A 21,658-nucleotide genomic window follows, 5' to 3' on the forward strand; every position below is an offset into this window, starting at 1 on the left:
AAAGAGAGTTACGGTTCAGAAACCCAAAGCTTTTAAATCCTGGCCCTGCTATTGCCAAGTCATACTAATCCACGCAGGTCACATTATTTCTCCAAGCCAGAGTTCTCTCATCTGCAAAATGGAGAAAATTGCTTTTATATTACTTACCTCTAAGAACTGTTGGGCAGAAAGAGGTTATGTATAATGTCATAATTATATAATTTATGTAAGATAGATAATAGTTATATAATATCATGTAAGTTATAATTATTGTTATCTGTTTTTTAAAAGATTTCAAGAATAAGTAATAAGAGATTACAAGGGGAATGTTTAGCTCAAGAAAACTATTTCCAAAAACTCTCTGATCCGAGAACAGGAAGAAACCTCAGAGACTATTGCAACCTTTTTTTTTTTCCCCTTTTAAAAGAACTGTTTCATTGTTTTTCAAGCAGTATGGAAATGTCAATTATAATACCACAAGAGGTAGACAGCAGACCTCTGTTATTAAAAAAGAAAGGAAGATCTTCTAATATTTGAGGGGAAATAAGATACATGGAACATATATTAACATGATGTATTATCATTTGTTTTGCAAATCAATAGTCAATAAACATTTATTAAGTTCCTATTATGTACCAGGCATTGTGTTAAGCACTGTTAACTCAAACTATGTAATTCCACTATATAATATACACTATAATTCCAACCATATTTTAATCTGATTCAAGAACCATTTGGGAGACTTGTAATAAGTCTGCTGTTTGCAAATCTGGTGCTAATCACACAGTTCTGATGCTTATGCTAACTTAGGCATGTAACAAGCTCCTGGGACTTTTGTATCCTCACCTGCTGAATGAGATAATTGAACTAGCAGGTCCCTGAAGTCCCTTCCAGAATCCAGAAAGGCCAGAATGAGGAAAGCTATTGTGAAGGTAGAAATCATATCTTTGAATTAGACGAAACCAAAGAGCTAAATGTAACTCATTTTACAGATGAGGAGACTGAGGTTCAATGAGGTTGCTTATTATGCTGGTACTAAGTGACAGTCAAGAATTGAACCCACTTCTCCTGTTCATTGTTCTTTCTATTATGCTGTTGACCGACCTCCCTTGTAGTTCTTCACAGGATATACCTCTATCTACCACTTCTAGGTATTTCTCTGCATTCCCTTCATGGCTTCTCCTGAACTCATGAAGTTCTCATGAGTCTCAGCTCAAATTCCACCTTCTGCAAGAAGCTTTTCCTGATCTCCCCTAATGTTAAAGCCTTCCCTCAGTGATAGCTGCTGTTTTACCTTATATTTATCTTCTCTGTACATAACTGAGCTCTTAGACTGGGTCCGGGTGCTACTTGAAAGCAAGGATCTTTTTTTGTGTATACCCCATGTTATAGCACATAGCAAACACTGAATAAGTGCTTGTTCACTGATGAGTGGTTTCAAAATTATGCTTTGGAAAAATGGCTTGAAGAGATTATTTAGCTCATTTAAATTAGATTTTAAATTAGATTTTAAAATTAGACTTTAAATTTTTTTCTTTAGAAAAGAAATAAAAGTTGATCATCTTGGCCCCTGAGAGCAAATATCTTGCAAAGAGTCAAATTTGGGCTGGATATAAGAAAAAAACTTCCTAGCAATTAGAACCGGAATGACTGTCTTATGATATAGCGAGCTATCCGAATTTGGGGCTATCAATAAAAGTTGGATCATTGTCTGTCAGGAAAAATAAAAGGGATGGAGGACAGATAGTTTCATTAGGCTAGATCCCTTGTTACTGAGGATCCAAGATGCCAGAACATAGAAAATAAAGCTTACTCAGTTGTATTTCAGGCTAGCCACTAGGTGGTGCTGCAGTGGATACAACACTGGGCATGGAGTTAAAGAAAACCAGATTCCAAATCTGACTTCACTATGTGATCCTGGGCAAGTCACTTAATACCCAAAAGGGGACACACTGGAGAAGGAAATGGCAAACCGCTCCAGTATCTTGGCCAAAAATCCATGGACTCACGTAGAGTCAAGTAGTGAATGACTGAACAACAATAGAAACTTCAGGTTAGCACCTTAAAAAAAAATAAAATCTTCAGCACTACAAAGACTGCTGCTATATAACATAGAGAGCTGCCATTTTCAGAGAAGACCCAAGAATGGGGTCCTTCTTGTTTCTTGAGGATGAATGAGTAGGTACCATAAATGCTTTGTTTTCTCTGCTCTTTGAAAGCTCCAACGTTCCCTTATAGTATTGAAAGTACCATATTGTGTGCTCTGAAGTTGAGTGGATGAGTAGAGAGCTTTGCCTAAATGTGTGACTTTTGGGTAACTGATTAACAGCAACAATTACCATTTCACTCCAAATAATCCAATTACCCAATCCAGAAAAACTTGCTTAACTCCCAAATCACTAATCAAAATAAAATATTACTCGAAATGTCACAGCAATTAAAAAAAAGAGTGATCCCCAAGCAACTTGGCATTCGATGTCCAAAGTACATTTTTCATTTGTTAATTCATTACAGAGAGGCTGGGTAACAGGTCTATTTTCATTTTAACCTTTCCGGATGGGGAATTTTTAAAAAGTAATATGTTAATCATATTAAAATTACAGTTTAAGTAGGAAATTTGGATTTCTGAGGCGCTAAGGAAATTTGTACCTAGCATCTAGGAGATAAGTTAAGACAACAGGATTCCAAGTTCTTAAGAGCCGAAAAGAATCATGAGTCTTAGGTTCAAACCTTACATTTCACAAGAAACCAATTTAATATAATTTGCATAAGGTCACATTAAATAAAAAATATCAAAGTCAGATTTTTAACTCAGGCCCCTATATTATAAATATAAATGCTAAACTACCGTCCTCTAACAGCTTTTTAAACTATGGGTTGTGACTCCTTATAAGACCTATAAATGAATGTAGGAGTGATAAGAAATTATGATTTATTGTCAGTAAATGTTTGATTTATAAATCTATTTCACATTCTTATATAATCAAGGTCAAATAAAAATTTCTTAGGTGAAAAGGGGCCACAAGTGTAAAAAGTTTAAGAAGTCCTGACATATAATTATTATTAATAACAAGTCCATATTATTGCTCAGAACATTTTAAGTTTAACTAGTTTAAGCCAATAAATAACATATAATATTTATCTCACCCAGGGAACACAGCGGAAAGTGCTGGGCTTGAAGGCAGGATAATCTGATTTTATATCCTACCTCAGATACTTATTAGCTGTGTGACTTAGCATCACTTAGCAAGGTTCCCTTCCAGTGCTAAATCTGTGATACTAATGCATTTGCTTCAATTGATCTTTATTCCTTTTAGCTAATTTTTGCAATTTAAAAACATTTTGAGATCCGGCTTCTTATCATAAATATAAAGCAGTAGTTTCTCAAGCATGTCAGGTGAGAAACTAATTCTTAGAACAATCTTGTTGGAATTACAAAAACTTAAAAGTATCGAGCAACATAGCTGAGTAGTCAAAAAATTGGCAATTTTTATGATCATGAAAGTCCACATTGGTACAAAGTACACAGTGTTATCAAACATTTGGGGCCCAGGAATCATGACCCATGAAGAATACTGCAGAAGACGGTAGTTTTCCAGAACCAGAGACCAGACATTGTGGATGGCTAGATCTGGGGATCTTTCCACTATTACCTGAGCCAAAAGTAATGCGTAGTATAGAACAGTAAGGAAACCTATTAGGGATCTGATAATTCCCAAGGACTTTCCCCTAAGTCCCCACCAGGCAAACCTGCTTACTGTACTCATAGAAAGGTTGAATCCAGGTCTGCACTGCTGCTATTCCCCAAATATTGCTACTGCTGCTGCTTCTTCTTCTTGAAAACATAGGGTTCTCATCTTTGCCAGGAGCGAGATCAATATGCCAATAGTTTTTTTCCCAAAGTGCAACATAGATGAGTTACTGCCCAACTTGTGGTTGCACAGGGTATTGCAGAAATCTTCCCAGTTTTGCTGCTTTGACCTTATGAGACACTGGTAAATCATGCCCTTTCTGGACTCCAGTTTTCTCATTTAAACAGTTGGTCTCTAAGGTTGCTCTCTTTTTTGCTCTACATCTTTTGATCCTTAACCTACTAACTGCAATATAGGCTGAAATAAGCATCCAGTCAAACTGCTTTTTGTACCTTCTGCATTTGTCCTCAGGTCACTTCTGATCCAAGCAAAATAACAGATTATGCCCTCTCCCTTGGTGAGACCAGCAGTCTTCTCTCTTAGTTCTAGCCTAAAAACTTGCCCCTCACATTGAAGTGCTTTGAAAAACACATGGCAGAACCAGAAGACCCATGTCCTTCTCCATATTCTGTTCCCTAACTCCCAGTTAGTCCTTTCAATCATTCTGCTTACCATAGCCTAGAGCACTCCCTTTGGAATCTGCCCCAAAGGCAAATAGGATTATAATTATAAACCTATTTATACTTGGCTGGTTCTATGAATCATCAGCAATATGGATGATGGGGCCCATGACCCAGAAGGCAACTCAATTCATATCTTCCCATTATGTATTTGCAACTCTTGTCTTCTATAAATCTCAGAATTTCTTCTGAGTTCTCACAAATATTCTATATACTTACATATTATACACTTATGGTTAATTTCTAAATTCATTCTCTCTCTCTATAGAAATATATATATATTCTATATATATATACATATAATATATATTATATATATAGAATATATATATATTCTTTATATATTATATATTGTGTATGTATCATTTTATATATAGAAATACATTTCTATAAATCAGATCTTAAAAATATAAATGCAATTTCATTTATCTTATCATTCAAATTTTATATGTATACTATAATATGCATATTCTGCTACAGTTCTATAAATTTAGAAAGCATACTTCAAGATGAAAATTAATTTAGTGCTATTCCCATACTCTTCAGTATTATGCTATTTAATATATCATTTAATGTTATATTATAAATTCATATTTATATTATATTATTTTAATCTGTCTTCCTCTGAAGCACTGGGGGCCATCTCCAATGATCTTGACCTTGACTTTACCACTGGTCTCCACAAGGACTCTATGGGGCACTGGGGGCCATTTCCAATGATCTTGATCTTGACTTTACCACTTTTTTCCCAAGGACTTTGGGGCACTAAGGGCCATCTCCAATGACCCTGACCTTGACTTTACCACTTTTCTCCAAGGACTCTGGAGCATTGAGGGCCATCTCCAGTGATCTTGACCTTGACTTTACCACTGGTCTCCAAGGACTCTGGGGCACCGGGACCATATTGAATGACAGTGACCTTGACTTTACCACTACCTTAGAGTGCAAGGACTCTTAAGTGAAGACAATCACCGTACTGCTATAATTGGTCCTTCTCCAGAAGGATGAACAACAGCAGCAGCATAAGCTCCTCCATGTAAATAACTGATATTAGGGCTTTTCAAATTTGTACATACATATATTTATCTGTATGTGTATCTATATAAGTATTATATACAAAGATATGTACACTTATGGTAACAAGGTAAAGTGCACATCAAATAGGCACCCACACAACTGTGTTAAAACTGGTAAATCCTTCATTTAGAACTTAAAAAAAAATTTTTTTTAAAGTGTGCTGCATGTATGTATATACATATATGTACACATGTATCCACTTACATGTGAAATAATGATCACTCTTTCCCCCTTTGTTACTAGAGACATTTTGGGGGATTTCCCTCACAATCCCTGGAAAACAAACTATGATCTTATGTTGAATTGGAAATCTCAAAGTGGTCAAGTGATGCAATACAGGTTTTGAATTTCCAATACAGCTGCTGTGATTTCTTTCCCATCAGATCTCCAACATTGTCTCTTTCCGATCAGCCAGTCAGCTTTTTTAGGGAGGACGGCTCATTCGTCTCTGCAGCCTACCAGAGTGTCTGTACACAGTTGACATTCCAAAGATCTCTGTTGACGGACTCATTGAATGCCTGGATGCTGAATCCAGGAAAAGTCAAAATGGCACCTCCCCGTGCAATCTTCAGGGAAGAAACAGTTTGTCATTTCCACTCTTTACATCCAATATTTTACTGTCTTCCCCCAAATGAGTAAATGCCTGTCGGATTTTCCTTTTTGATAGCAAACCACGATTTCTTGCCAGAGCCTTGGGGTATGGGAAGGTGGGAACCAAAAGAGTACAGCCTGATGACTTAAAGAAGTACAGTAAATCCTCAACCACAAGAACAGTTAGGAGGAACAATAATACAGGAGGTGTTATTTCTATACCAACAACATTACAGCTGAAAAATATATTCCTGAGTAGTGAAAATCCAGACAATAAAAACTTAAATAGAGTACTACATTAGCATAATGTAAAGGAAAAGGTCCTAGACCTGGGTTGAGAAGATCTAGGTTTCCAGTCCCAGTACCACCATGTACTACTCACTTGCATCAGTTGACCACTTTGAGATTTCCAATTCAACATAAAACCATAGCTAGCTAATAATAAGACAATAAATTACCTTTTATTTACTATATAAATTACCATTTATATAGTGTTTTAAGGTTTACAAAATGCAAACTTCCTTGACTTCTATCACACATAAAACAAGGGATTTCAGTGGATGTTCATTAAGGTTCCCACCAGTTGTAAACACTTGGTTTTCATGCAAAGGAGCATGGGAAGAGTGGGATACTTACATATTGCAGCAAGTTTATGCATCCTCATATCACTTTCAGGTTAGTCTGATCCCATCTTCCCCTTTCTCCCAGCTTCCCAATTCCATACACAATAGGGTCTTGCTGTAATTGCAGCCCAACTCCAAAAAGAACAAGAAAGTGACTATAAAATAGCAGCCACCTGACCATTAGTTCTCCTAGATCCAGCCCTAAGCTGAGCCAGAAATTTCAGAAAAGAGGCAGCCCTGGATAGAGCCTCTTGCTGGAGCTTCCAGACTAATCTGCAACTCTTTTCTGGAAGGTGCTTTGGCTGCTCTTCCCCAAGAAGAGAGTGCAAGAGTTTTCTCAGAATGAATTTCCTGAGGCTTCAGGTGAGGTTGTTTATATAAATGCATGAACAACGATATTGCAAAAATAATACTGAAGGGGAAAGATTAGGTAATGTACTTCTGCAGTCTGTTTATGTATCCAAGGGCCACAGGCAAATTTCTTAAAAAAAAAAATAAATAAATAAAATAAAATAAAAATTTTGTCTAAACACCCCAATTCTCTGCACCCCGTTTTTGTCTCCTGGAATGTCTCCCAGTGTGTCTTCACCAAAGCATCATGATTTTCCAAAGCTTCCAAGACAGAAGGAACCCACGATACAATATTATTGGTCCTTCCATACCATTGTCCAAACTCCTACTCTCTTGGTGGCTGTTCCAGCCACCAGCTCTGAGGAAATAAACCGAGTAAATTAAATCACAGAATTATACAGTTTGCAAGTGACCTCTACTCAAAACTTTTCAGGGGCTCCCTGTCCATTAGCACAGGGTCAAATTCTTTCTCCTGTAATTCAAGCCCCTGTTCTCTCTGATACCATCCTCCCTTTGTTTCATCTTGCTCTGCTCCATATATTTTCCCCTCCTCCTCCTCCTCCACCTCCAATTTGTGTCTTATAATGCAGCTAGATGGACAGCACTGGACTTGGCATTCCAGTGATACTAACTAGATATGGGACCCTGGACAAGCAATGTGCCTCAGTTTCCTCAACTGTAAAAGAAGGATTAAATAAATAAAGGAGCTCCCTTTATCCTTTTTTTTTTTTTTGGTTCAAGATAAAAATTTATTAATTTTATTCCTAGTATTTTGCCTTTGTTTAACCCCAGAGCTTAGCAGAGTATTTTTTGACTGACTAATAAAGGCATCAATCACCATGAAAGACCCACTGGTTTAAGAACAGATCAATGAATCAACATAAAGCCCAATCTGTTAGTAATTGTTTTCACTGAAGTTATACTTTGATATCATCAAAAGAGCAGGTACCATGTTAAATCTGTAAAGGGACACTTTATTGCTCAGGCTTCACTTCCCCAGTGAAATGCTCTTTATTAAAAAGCATTGGGCATTCTGCTAACAGGGTATATGTACTTATACTGATAGTTATACATTAACTTTACTTACTTGTGTTTAACTTTCTACTAATTTTCACTCCCACAATTGAGAATTAAAGAATAGTGCGGGCATCCTAATTTTTGGGAAATAGGAAAGTGAAGCTCCCAAAAAGTTTAAAGCTAAAAAATTATAAAAATTAAAGTCTTTTAAAGTATATCTAAAAATAGAATTGTTAAGTGTTAGTACAATAGTGAATGATTACCTATGGTCAGCTAAAGATGGCCAACCCTTTCAGACCACCAGTTTTGTCTGATTTCACAACGTATCTCCTTTCTTTAGAAACTGGTATTTTTTAAAAGAGAATTAAGAAAAAATTAATTGCATTCTTTCGCAGTTTGGGGATAATTTTCTGAATCTCTGAAGCTAATTAGAAATAATTCAAGTTATCATAGGAGTGTTAGGAATCACTGGGTAAATTAAGGAATTGGAAATTGCATTAACTTAAGTCAAGAAATATTTATTGTCTCCTATGTCTAAGTCATTTACATTATAGTGTCATATTTCTCCGTTTTGATAAGTATCATCAAATAGAGGTGAAATCCCCAAAGTATTAAGACAATGATACTGAATGGTGTTCTCCAGAATTCTAAAGCAGTGGTGGGGCAAGAAAAGTCAACCAATTTTATTGGACTATTTGATGCTAAAGAAACCAGTTGTTTTGTTTTGTTTTTGGACTGGATCGAATAGTCACATAAAAAGATCCTTTTTGATAAACATACCTTGGCCATGTGAAAAACATGTTGATCAACAATAATGCACATTTCTTAAGCACCAGCCATAGGCATTATAAGACAAGAATGAAAGCAACAGATCCCACTCTAAAGTAAATTAGGTTCTAGAATAGGAGTCGAGGCCATTGGGTTATAAATAAAATATATACAACAACTTGGAGCAGAAGCAACTAGACTGCACAGTAGATAGAGTACTGAACCTGGAGTTAAGAAAAATGGGGCCTTAAAACTGGTCTCAGAGATCCTGGGAAAGTCACAACCTCTGATTCAGTAAATTAAGCCCATATGTCCTAAGGTTGTCGTGAAGTTCAAATGAGTTAATTATTTGTAAAGTGGTTTTTAAACTTTCAAATACCCCATAGATGCTAGCTATGGGCAGTTAGATAGCACAGTGAATAGAGTGCTGGTCTAGAATGAGGCCGACTCATTTTCCTGGGTTCAAACCTAGCCTCAAACATGTGGGCAAGTCACTTAACCCTGCCTCAGTTTCCTCATCTGTAAAATAATTTTGGACAAGAAAATGGCATCTAATCCCGTATCTTTGTCAAAATATTCCAAATAGGTTCATGAAGAGTCAGAAACAACTGAAATAACAATCACAAAGACAAATTGTATACATAGGGATAAGATTTGTAAGTCAAGACTGCATGAAGCTGATTGCAAGATGGGTGGATTTGGGATGTGGGGTTTGGTGAAAAAAGAAAATTCTGTTTGGACATGTTCAGTATGTCAACAGTTCTAGATGCCTATTGGGCAACTGACAGCCAGTTTAAAATGTCTAATAGGCAGGGTTAGGTGCCACAATGTTAGTAGGAAGAAAACTAAGTAGTAAGTTTGTATCTCCACTCCCTCACTGTATGACCCTAAATCATTTGGTCTCTTGGAGATCCCATTTTCTTATAAGGATAATAACACTTCTTTTACACCTATCTCACAAAACTGTTTCTAAAGATCCAGGAAAATTATGTGTACAAAAATCCATGCACATGAAGTAGTAATTATCAGATGCAGCATTTGACCAAGAGTGAGAGAATGAGTAAATACCTTATCCATTGATGTCAGAACGGGATAGATTTGTGTTTAGAAATATTTTATTTGTATTAAACAACCTGTTCTTTTCTTTTTCTTTTCCCCTCCAAATTTTTCAAGTCAATAGACAATCAATAAAAGTTATTAAGAAACTATAGCCTGCTAGACATTATTTTTAGTGCTATGGATATGAAGAAAGGAAAAAAAAAATCTTTCTTGCTCTCAAAGAGTTCATTCTGATGGAAAGACAACTTAGAAAAAACCATGTACAAACTATAGACAGACAGTATACGTTGGGAATAATCAAAAAGGAAAAGTACTGGAATTAGAAATTAGCAAAGGACCCGAAGAGAGTCTCATACAATTCAGCAATTTAAGTGCCCTTTTTCTAGCCTTTCAATCATTTCTGTAGAAATGCATGGAACAATGAGAAGAGGTCCAGAGAAGATTTAAATCCTAGCTCTGCCATTAACTACCCAATATGACATTGAACACCTCACTAGAACTCTCACGGTAATGGCTCCTTTAGTATAAAATGAGGAATAAAAATAAAATGAAGGCGTATAAAATTCCTTTTCAGCTGTAAATCTGGGAGCCTATGACCCAACCAGGAAAAGAAAATTCTAAAAGAAAACACTATGAATATTGGAAGAACTACTTAACCTCATTTGAATTTTTTGTGTTCATGAATTGTCAGTTTGTAGTTGTTCAGTCACTTAGATGGGTCCAACGCTTTCTGACCCCACGTGGGGTTTTCTTGGTATGGCTCCCTGTTGGGGAATTGAACACTGGTGTTCTGCGTGATAACCAGGATTATTCATCACTTTAAGACCGAGGAATACAGTTTACTAGATGCAAATAATTACCATGTAGCCCTTCTGACCCACTGTCACTCCTTTACCTTCTATTCCTTAAATAAGAATCATATAATCAAGCAGTTAAAGAAACTTCTTAAAGCAGCTCCATTATGCTCTGGAAAGATGGGAGAGAATCTTGGGCAGGGCTTGGGCCCATGAGCAGAAACCAAGCATGACGGCAGAAGTGGACTTTAAGCAGTTCTCTGAATTCTGCCAAAAAAATACTGTCTCAGGCTAAAATGGTGCCATTCTCACCTGTCCTAGGTGGGAAGAGGTTAGAGACTATATAAATCAAAGAATGTTCAACCTTACAGAATCTGAAAATGTGGTTATTGAATCTGTTAACCCTGCAGAGACTTAGGGCAATGTTTGGCCCTACATTATTAAAACTAAAACAAAACAAACAAAAAAAACCCCCAACCAGATGATTAATGTTTATCTGTATACTTCCCTGTTTCTTGACTAATCACTTAAGAAGCAACAAACCCCAAATCAAAGAAAAGAGGTAATCAAGAGATTCTGGGCCTAAATGGCATAATCACTGAAATTGTGAGAAGCCAGTCAGAAAACTTAAGGAACCGGGGCCTACCCAAATTCTAGTTGGCGCCTGTAGCTCATTGCAGGCTGTCTATGAACAAGGATAGCACGGTTCAGTGGGAAAAGAACAGATATTAGTAATCAAAAGACCTTCATTTGAATCTGGCTCCAAGACTATTATATCATTTATCCTTTTGGGAAATTCACTTTCTTAATCTATAAAATGATGCTAATAATACTTTTACGTCCTACCTCATGGAGCTTGTATGAGGAAAACTAATGAATAAATCTTAAAGTGCTATATAAACATAAATGCCAATTAGCTAAAGGGAGGAGCTATGAATTAACTTGTTTTAATTCCAAAATAAGGGCTATTTATGATTTGAAAGAAAGATGGAAAAGTAGGTTCCTTTCTTTGTATGAGTAATGCAGGCCATGAGGAACCCTGGGAATTCTGCAGATGCTTGGGAGATTAAAAAGTTGAAGCAGTTAAACAAGAATGCTTTGAGAGACTAAGGCCCAGGTCTCATTTGTCACTTGTCTATACTATCCCTCACAATGGACCCCTATCTATATTTTTCATTGCTGGGCTCACCAGACAGAACTTTGTGGCAGCTGAAAGCCTCGTTTCTGTACGAGAATTTAAGGGATGTCAACAGGTTATATTAATAAGGTGGTTTTTATGGTGAAAGACGAGATGGTAAGATTATATATAATGTGGCCTGAAACTATGAGATCTGCCTTCACATACTAGGAAAAGTTTAAATTTTCTGATCTTTACTTCTAATAATATTTTTGTTTTATACCTCAGGGTCAATAGCAATTTTAAATTTCATGTATCCGAGATGATGGCTTTCTTCCTATTGAAAAATTGTCATTGGGGAGAAAGTCATATCCTGCACAATTAATATGAATTTAATTGGTCCATGTCCCACACAGCTTCAGTCTTTAGTACAGTCTGACCTTTAACTTGGAAAGGAAGCATTTGTAAAATATCCATTAGTAAGAATAATGGCTGACATTTATATACTTCTTTAAGGATGGCAAAAGGCTTTACAAGTTTTGTATTTCTCCTTACAATTCTATGAAATAGATGCTCCTCATTTTACAGATGAGGAAACTAAGGCAGAAAAGACTGACTGACTCGCCTAGGGTCACACAGCTAATGAATGTCTGGGGCTGGATTTGCACTAAGCTCGGGTCTCCCCATTCCAGTTCTGTGTGATAGCATATGGCTGGTGAGCTCTGCTAGGCAACCCTATAGGATCCTAGCAAAGAAACTCATTTAGCCAATCAATAACACAAGAGAAACTGGAGAATATAAACAGAAGGAAAGATATACCAGACAACACAGAGATGAATTTGCATGTCTTCCTTGTGCAGAGGTCACACTAAGCAATTTTCTCTGTATCAGTCCAATAACAGGTGCATCCTGAGCAAGCACAGAATATCGATATGTATTTTTTAACACATTTCTTACTTTTCAAAACCCTTCTTCCCGTCTGGTTTTCACAAGAGTTCTTTCTTAGGAGACAGAACAGCTGATACTCCCATCACAGATGAAAAAGGGCACTTGATGGTTAACTTGCGGAGATCATGCAGCTGAATTAATGGCAAGTCCTCATCTCCCAGCTCAGCGTTCTTTCCAAGACACTACCCCCTTCATACTAATCTGAATCCCAGCACACAAGAACAGTTTAATCATTTTGAAAATTGTAATATACATGCAATAATACAGTGATTGATAACATCTAGCACTGATATAGCTTTTTAAGATTTGCAAAGGTCTTTGGTCTGAAAGAGACAGCCAAATGGCCACCCTTTTATTGATTTTATTGGCCTTAATTAATAAAATTATCAAATTACTAAAAAAATTTATATTTATATTTTATCTCATTAGATCCACACAACAACCTGATACTGTAGGTGCTATTAATTGTCCCCATTTTACAGATGAAGAAAGTCATTACTCCTTCAATCAAAAAATCTCAAAAATCTCTTTAAAGTGCCTTCTTTTCCTGTATGATTCTTGGCCGTGCCTTTCCATATGTCCCCCATAGAGAGCACACGCTGCACAATTTGTGCAATCCTAATCTGTCTATTTCCTGTACAACTTCAAGCTTTACAAATGAAGATTTTCCCAAACAGGACAAGGCTTTGTTTATTTAATTTTGACTATTTAGTCAAGTTCTCAGGCATGGAATAAAACGTTCAATTCAACAATTATTTCAGTGCTTAAAAAGGACTATTAAAAGTGCTAGATCTTCCTTTAAGTTATTTTCTGGAACTAAATAAAAGCCAAACTTAAGTATAGATAATCTAAACTACCTTATGATTGTGATTCAAGAGTGAAAAACAGGTGCTACTGAGAGCAGTTAAGAAACTTCTACCAGCCTTGCAGAACAAAAGTCTTTGTTTCATATTTTAAAGTGGAGCCAAAGGTTGCATTTGTGACTGACAAGGAGATCAGGCTTGCTTAAACAATGGCTAGGTTAAATTCTGAGGTTTCACAATCCTTTTAAAAAAAAAAAAATAAGGCGTACATGGTACTGTTGAATCTATTGAATCTGTTATTAAGCAAGAGTTCAGTGACTGCCTAGTTCCTGTTACGTGTGCAAACTTCCTTCCAGGGAATCCTAGTCAGAAGGGAGGGAGGGAGAGGGGAAAAGAGAAAAAGAGAAAAGGGAGGGGAGAGAGAGAAAGACAGACAGAGAAAGAGACAGAGACAGAGAGAGAAATAGGGAAGAAATGGGGAGGAAGGGAGGGGAAAGGGAGAGAGAGGAACAGCAGTGGGTGAAAGAAGGGAGGGAGAAAGAGATAGAGATAGAGATAGACAGTGAGACTTAAAAAGTGATTCTCTCCAAGACTAAAATTATTCTGTTTTCTCTTACCTGAGAAAGATTCACTCTGGTTGTACACTTCAGGTTTGTTATCCTGGGGATTTCTGCAGTGATGGCGGCTCTTCCATGAAGCAAGCTTGCCCTGCTTTCAGGGGGGTAGTATTGTGGAATAATGGAGAAGAAGCAGAGTAGGAGGCAGGAGGCCGGTTTGCGTCCCAGATCCAACACTAACTAGCTCGTGACTGTGGGCAAAATTACTTCACCTTCTCTGAAGTTCAGTTTCCTCATTTGTAAAACGTGGGGGATGGACTACAAAACTTCTACAGTCATCTTTCTAACACTACATTTTCCCCATTTCTGCATGCCCTACCACACAGTGTAGCAGTGAGGATTAAGGAGGATCATGGCTGGAAAGGTACTTTCAAGAAATAGAGGGGATTATTCAATTACTAGCCAAAATAAGTGGACTGAGTCTCAGTGCTCTGCCTTTGCGTGTTCCATCCAGCTCAACCACAAGAGTACATGTGCTGCTAGACAGAAGTAGAACTTTTGGAGTGGGTGGAGAAAGGGAAGGCAGTTACGTCCACCGGTGGGTTAGTCTGGGTCCAGAGACCAGGAAGGCAGCGGCCGGCTGCCTTTCCTCTCAAGCTGCCTCAACGACAGTCACTGTAAGTAATAATGGTAAAGTTCATAGACTCATGAATTTCTGGAAGAGACTTTACGGGTCACATAGTCCAACAATCTTACTTTACAAATGAGGAAACCGAGGTCCTAGAGTTGCATGATTCGCTTGAGAGCCAAGACCCAAACCCCAAGTCCTTTGATTCTAAATCCAGAATTCTAAAAAGGCAGACTCATGGAGAATCCAATGGGATGCACTTGCTCTATCACCCCATATAACTACATGGGAAAACAAATGACACTATTTTGTTCTTTTGGGAAAGAATAATTTGGATATCCAGATCATTGTTGCTTTGGGGGCTTAGTCTCAAAAAGGGAATGCTGTGAATCAAGGGAGTGGGACAGCCTGATGTCCCCCTTATGCCTTCCTTCCATGGGATACTTTTTTAGATCTAGAGAGGAAAGCACTCTATCACCAGGAGTACACTGAAATACAACAAGAGATGTGACTTCTGTCACCTGATTCTTTTAGGATGGTTTCCCCTGATTTCAGACAGAAGCATTTGAGACATATCACAGTGCTCTAGATCATGAAAGTCACTTCTGGTGATCACACTGCACAAATACAAGGTCATTTTTAGTGTGCCTGCTAAAGGTAAAAATAATTTATAAACACCTTTGAGGACTGACTACTTGCTGCCATGAGCCTAAAGCAAAAAGAGCCTAATTCCAATTATGGGAAAATCATTTCATCTAATTCTCTCTCTGCTATTATGAATACATGTTCTCTTGGAGGAAAAAAATTGTTCATCGTAATTAGTTCACCTGCAGCCAAAGTCAAATGAGAAAGGATGAAAGTAGCTTAAAACTTTAATACAAAGCACATTTTTAAAAATTCCTTCATTCTATCCATTATTTTAACAGTTTTTAAACACAACACTTTAAAAGTAATTGAATATAGCATACCACTCTATTATTTCCCTGAGAGGCAGTGTCTTGACATGTTTGGGGAGTAGTGGGTAAGGGAATATCTAATGTTCCTTGTTGTTATTTTATTGGGTATGACATTTCTCTCACTGAAGAACACAGAAATCAAGAGGAAATTTAGAAGAATCTAAAAGATTTGAGTTTAAATAGGTTCCAAAAGAAATGTTGAATCCAAGATATTGATGACCTATTGTCATTTTTCTTCATACAAAGGCTTCTGGGAACTTAAGTGTGTCATTAATCCCCATTCTAAAACTCCTGACTCCTTGGCTTCCAGTATGTTTTCTTAGGCAATTCCTTCTTGAAATTCACTCAACTTTGTGATGACTGGGTATTTCGTTGTGAAGAGACAACAAAACCTGATCTTAATAGAAATATAACAGGGACTAATTCAGAATGAATCAATGTACCTCAAGGGAAAAAGGGATCTACAAATTACTCAGAATTAAAGATCAAAATTTGAGGGAAATTTTATATTCATGAATAGAAATTTCTTAAGAAAATGAAAACTGCTGATGAAAAGGAAGGAAATGATGTAAAGACACAGGGTCAATAAAAAGTTATTGAAAGACAGAACTCTCCATTATAGGAAAAAAAAACTTGAAAATCAAAATTTAAAAAAGCTCACCCAATACTTTTCTAGATCAGGAAATGGCTTACTACAATAATTTCTCTAGTGTTCAGTTCACCAAGTTTTAAATGTTCTAGATAATAAAAACCAATCATCTTCTTTGGGAGACTATTTTTATGGAGAAATCATACTCAGAAAAATTTCACTAAAATTTCATCAATGCATCACCTTATATACCTCAAAGTACTTCCTTGGTTTGACCACTTTTAAAATCTTTTTTTAAAAGGAATAATTTAGATTTTTTTCTTAAATGAGGAAAAAAAAAAAAAGAATATTATAACATCATTTATGTCTTATTGTTGGGACTTTTTTGGAAATTCACACGCACAATCTTATTCATTTGTAATCATTTTGTACAGGAACATCGGTACAATTTCAAACATTCTAAAGAGAATATAGAGAACATAATTTAATCATATTGGGATGACTCAGGATCATTATGAAATCCATTTATTGTACTCTAATGAATTACAAGTACAATATGATATTTTTTGGCATTAATCAGAGTTGTAAAATATCCCTATACTAAATGGCCCTTGTCTTCTGTGCTTTTTAAGTCCTTAGTCAACTTCCGATATTTTTGCTCGCTCCCATTAAGTGCCTTTTCTAAGCTGTTGAGCACTAGTAAACCAAAAGTCAAACTTGCTACAATTCTATGTAACATAAAAGTCCACGGGCTCTGAGAAAGGGCAGAAGCTACGGGATATTTGCTTTATTATTTTAGCCTCCTACTAACCAAAGGCCACTTGTTAATTGGTTTTTCTTTGCTACTTGTGCTTCCCGAAATGCCAGAACCTAATGAATTTTTGTTGAATGAATGGACATTGACAAACAGAGTTTCTGAATTTTTGACTATGCTCTGGATAATTCAGGACCGGTGGCTTTCTACATAAGTGAGGTATCGCAATATTGATTAAGTGCTTATTACGGCAGAGGCATAGTGCCTCTAGACAGAAGATCCATGGGAAGATTGATGGATCTGGAGTTTGAGGACTCAACTTTGGCTCCACACTTTGTACCTCCCTAGAATTTGGTATTTTTGCCTACACAATAACTTCCATCGGTTTCTTTCAGCTTTCAGTGCTTCCCTATATACGTCTGCTATCACCAATGGCCACTTCAGTGTGTGTCCTGTGATCCCACAATCCCAGAGCAGTACGTTGGCTTGACCACATACTTTTATGTAACATAGCAAGTTTTAAAATACTATAACTTTTCCAAAATTTGATCTAGTAAACTTTGATAATCCAAAGTGAAATCTCTGAAAAATGACCCACTTTCTGGATTTAAGAGGTGTTACAAAGGGATCAGAAATACTTGGGAACCATCCACTTACTGTATTCCAAGCTCTTTGTATCACAATCATTAACTGAGAAATGGTTTTCTCTGGACGTAAGAGACAAAGCCATAATTGTTCACTTTTTTTATAACTTCATTTTCAACTGTTTGCCAAACTCTTTCTGATCCAATAACATTTAAGATTTTAAGTTAAAGGGCTTTTTTGGGAAAATTATTGAGTATGATTACTCCTTTCATGTTTATGGAGGAAAGTTTTCTCAGAAGCTTGAAGGCTTACCTTAACACTCATTAAATAATCAAGATGACACATATATGAAATTCTTTATAACCTAAGGATCAGAAACTTCTTTGAAAAACTTGATTGCTTTATTAGAATTAGCAATAGAATAGGCTTCCCTTGTAATCCTATGTATTTTAATTTATTCATTTAAAAACATTGTGAGAAAGGCTAGTTTAACCTGGACCGCCAAAGCAGTCCATTTTGTTAATAATTCTTATTTTAAGGGATGCACTGACTGACACTAAACAGATATACCAATTTACATCAAGTCTAGGCATCAAATGACTCTTGGAGAATCACAATCTTGCCATTACATGATCCATATTTTCTGATGCAATAGTAAAAAAGGAGGAGAAAAAAATACCCAGCTTTTCACTGGTAAAATGAATGTCCGTTGGCAGGAGGAGGGAGGTCATTAGATTAACACTATTTGCCCATGTACACATTAGTTACAGAGCTTGTCCTAAGGAAAGGTCCACAATCCATTCCCCTTGTCCCACAATTTAAAAATTGTTTTTTTTAAAAAAGCAATGTTAAGGCTATAGGATTTGAAGCATTGAGGAAAGCCATTTTAATCTTCCCTTGAGATAAGAGAGAGACCTTTTACTATCTGGCCATTGCCAAGGTCATCTGGCCAAACTGTATCCAAAGCACATACATAAATGGTCATCCAGTTGCTCAACTTTTAGTAATATCTGCGTGCCTGTGCTTTGGACTTCCCATAAGTCTCAGTGAGTAATCAAATCTTGCACATCATATTGAAAAGCACTTCCTTGAACTTTGACCCGATCTAGTAAGGAGCTGAACTCTATATTTCAAATCCTTTCCTCAAGGGTTGAACACATTTTCCAAATGACATGACTAGAGATATAGATATTCTACTTTTAGCAAAAAAGACAAATATGTGCACTTGACTATGTTACACTGACTAAGCTTACCATATGTCTAAGTTTAATATTAATATTTCAAATAGTCTCTTTATAATTTGCCAGATTATTATGCATGTCAAAATTCCTGCTACACTGGAGTGTCTTACCGGTTTCTGCAATCACAAAATAAGTCTAGTATCTTTAAAGTCATTCTCACCCTCTGTAACTTAAATACAGATAATGCAGAGTGAATGAAGTCTTTTAGCCTAAGCATTTCAGCATTCTGATTTAACAGAATGAAAAAAAAAAAAAAAAGTCACAAAAAAAAGACATTAAAAAGAAATTTCCAGATTTACTATTCAGCGAAACTTTTAAATAAAAAAAAGCCCCTAATCACAGCCCAAATGCAAAATTGCCCTACTAGAATCTCTTCCATTAAATTGTTCTAAATTCTTCCTCAAAGTAAAAGACTTATCTCAAATCATCGTAGAAACTCAACCACAAGTCTCCAAAAGTCTACGTGTTGCTTTTTTCTCCAGCAAAACAGAAAACAATCCGCTAAAGCTGACCATTACGAAAAAGTCTTCGGAAAAATACAGCACGCAGAAAAATACCATTCCCCCTCCAGCCTCATCCCTTCCACAGCCCCCGAACTGAAAGTCACACCAAATCTCAAATTATAAGTGTGATAAATATTAAATAAAAGCCAGTACCTGCCAAATACCTGCTGTTCTGCTTTTGCTGTCTTGTACTCTCCTCCTACACTCTGGCAACGGAATGCCCTTCAAAACCATGGCTCACTGCTTTTGGTAAATGTTTTACGAGGCACTAAACAACCTTGTGTCCCACCCTCAGAGCAAACACCATTGAGAGAACACAATATAATGGTCACAAAGATACCCATGTGATGTACAGTAATGTAAATGAAGAACAGGGTCCTATTTCCATACTTCCCCCTTATAAAAGGCAAAAGTCAAAGACAGTAGAAATGCTTGATTTTTAATGGGAAAAAAAATGATTATAAAGTTCTCATTGTTCTAATCCCTAAGCAAGCCTGGGCAAGCCTAACTGAAAAAAAAAAAATTGTGAAAGGGAAGAGTTAATAAAGCACAGTGTTTACAAATAAATCCGTACACACAGGCAGTCAGACAGCTGCAAATGTGCTTCGGATGTGGACATTTATGAGGAAGAATTAGACCCAAATTATGGAAAATAGAGGAAAAAAAACTACAAAACAACAAACAAACAAAATTTAAAGTCAATAATCCACCTCCTGATAAACTATTCTCCTCAGTAAGGAACAGTAAGTTTTTGCTCTTTTCAGTATCTGTCAAGTTAGCCACAGCTCAAAGCCAACTGCTCCAAACCAGAAGTGTCACATTCCATTCAAGTTAACAATTACAAATGGAGGAAAATGGAAAATGGCTGGCGCTGGAGCATTCGAGGCTCCACAATGTCAGGTTATCTCGAGGGGCTACCATGGTTATTCATGAGATACTCTGCAAGGATGCTCCAAGGAACTTCTGCATGAATTTAGAAAAAACTACATCTGGAAATTGCTGAGTATTTCCGAGTAATACTAGGAGGGGGAAGGTTGGTATGGTAGATTTCAAAGAGAGAAGAATAAGAAAGTTTTCGAAAATATATATTTTTTTTATTCAGTCACGTTAGACTCTTTGGGACACCCCATTTGGGGATTTTGTGGCAAACATACTGGAGTTGTTTGTCATTTCCTTCTCCGCTTGATTCTACAGATGAGGCAAATGGTTCAACTTGAATGCAGCTCTGGCCCTCCATCCATTACACCAGCTAGCTGTATATCTTTATCTACTGTAGAATTTATCTTTTATTCTCCTATGGTACGACTTTTATTTTCAGTTTATCTTAATAAATAGGACAAAGGTAAAAGTACAATCAGAGAAGTCCAAGTTTCGTTTCTGACTTGAATCAAATCAGCTTCTCTAAGATAATACCTATTGGGAGTGGTCATGGTAAATGACTTTTGACATTTCTTTCTCCAAAGGAAAGGGTAAGAAAGTTTTCAATCTTCCCCTTTTTCCAACCTTTCTTCCCCTTTCATTCAGTCAGTCATCTCTCTCTGTCCTGCCTTTACTCTCACTGGTTTCCTTTTGAATTCATCTCTTCTCTACTTCTTCCCTAAAGTAGCTGGCTTCCCTTACTCTTTAGAATACTTTACAATTTTCAAAAGGTTCACAAATCCTTTTTGTTCTCATAGTGAATACTGTGAGGAAGATGTTCTCATACCCATTTTAGAGAAGAGCAGACTGAGTCTTAAAGAATTAAAATGACTAAATTCCTTCTCCATTGATCATCTCCCTCTTACTGCCGCTCCACTTAAAACTCATTTAATTTTAATTTTTCTCTACTATCATCAGTATTGTTCAATTTTTAAAATTCTAATATTCAAGATGGCTTCTTTCATTCTTTTCCATTTATACCTCCTCTCATATTTCCTCATACTTCATTCCTAGAATAAGCAAACCAGATCTGTCATTTCTCATCTTTTAAATAGAGCACGCATCGAAAGTTTGCTTACAAATCAGTTGCGTGGACCTTAAAGCTAAATTTTCCCCATGGAGTCAAGTCCACAAAAGCATGTTGCTCTACTGTAATACATTATCAGTCACTGTGCTAAATTACTGGGATGCAAAGAAGGGCAAAAGGCAATCCCCACTTGGAGAGTTCTCAGTCATACAAAATGTGAAAGACAGACAAAGGCAGACAATTAAGTACAAAGAAGATGCATACAGGATAAACTGGAGATAATCCACCAAGGGAAAGCCATTAGCATCAAGGGGACTCAAGGGAAGGCAGGTTCCTGTAGAAGGTTGGATTTTAGCCTGGGGTTAAAAGGAAAATCCAAGAGGAGGACTGAGAGAAGAGAG

At 36.6% G+C, this 21,658-nt stretch overlaps 1 protein-coding gene across 14 annotated transcripts in view; it reads right to left on the reverse strand.

The window, feature by feature from the left end:
* The window catches only part of RBM47 (RNA binding motif protein 47), a 139,886-nt gene that overhangs the window by 44,271 nt on the left and 73,957 nt on the right, over window positions 1-21,658 (reverse strand). For 2 of the 14 annotated variants that reach the window (XM_074273680.1, XM_074273673.1), the window contains exon 1: window positions 19,466-19,611. The exons of 9 other annotated variants lie outside the window; for them this stretch is intronic. The gene's annotated coding sequence lies outside the window, so the exon portion shown is untranslated. Of the gene's footprint in view, window positions 1-14,116; window positions 14,931-19,465; window positions 19,613-21,658 lie in introns of those variants that run through there. 3 more of the 14 variants (XM_074273683.1, XM_074273681.1, XM_074273675.1) reach the window with 3 other exon arrangements.

Source organism: Sminthopsis crassicaudata, chromosome 6 (assembly GCF_048593235.1).
Source record: "Sminthopsis crassicaudata isolate SCR6 chromosome 6, ASM4859323v1, whole genome shotgun sequence".
Lineage (NCBI taxonomy): Eukaryota > Metazoa > Chordata > Mammalia > Dasyuromorphia > Dasyuridae > Sminthopsis > Sminthopsis crassicaudata.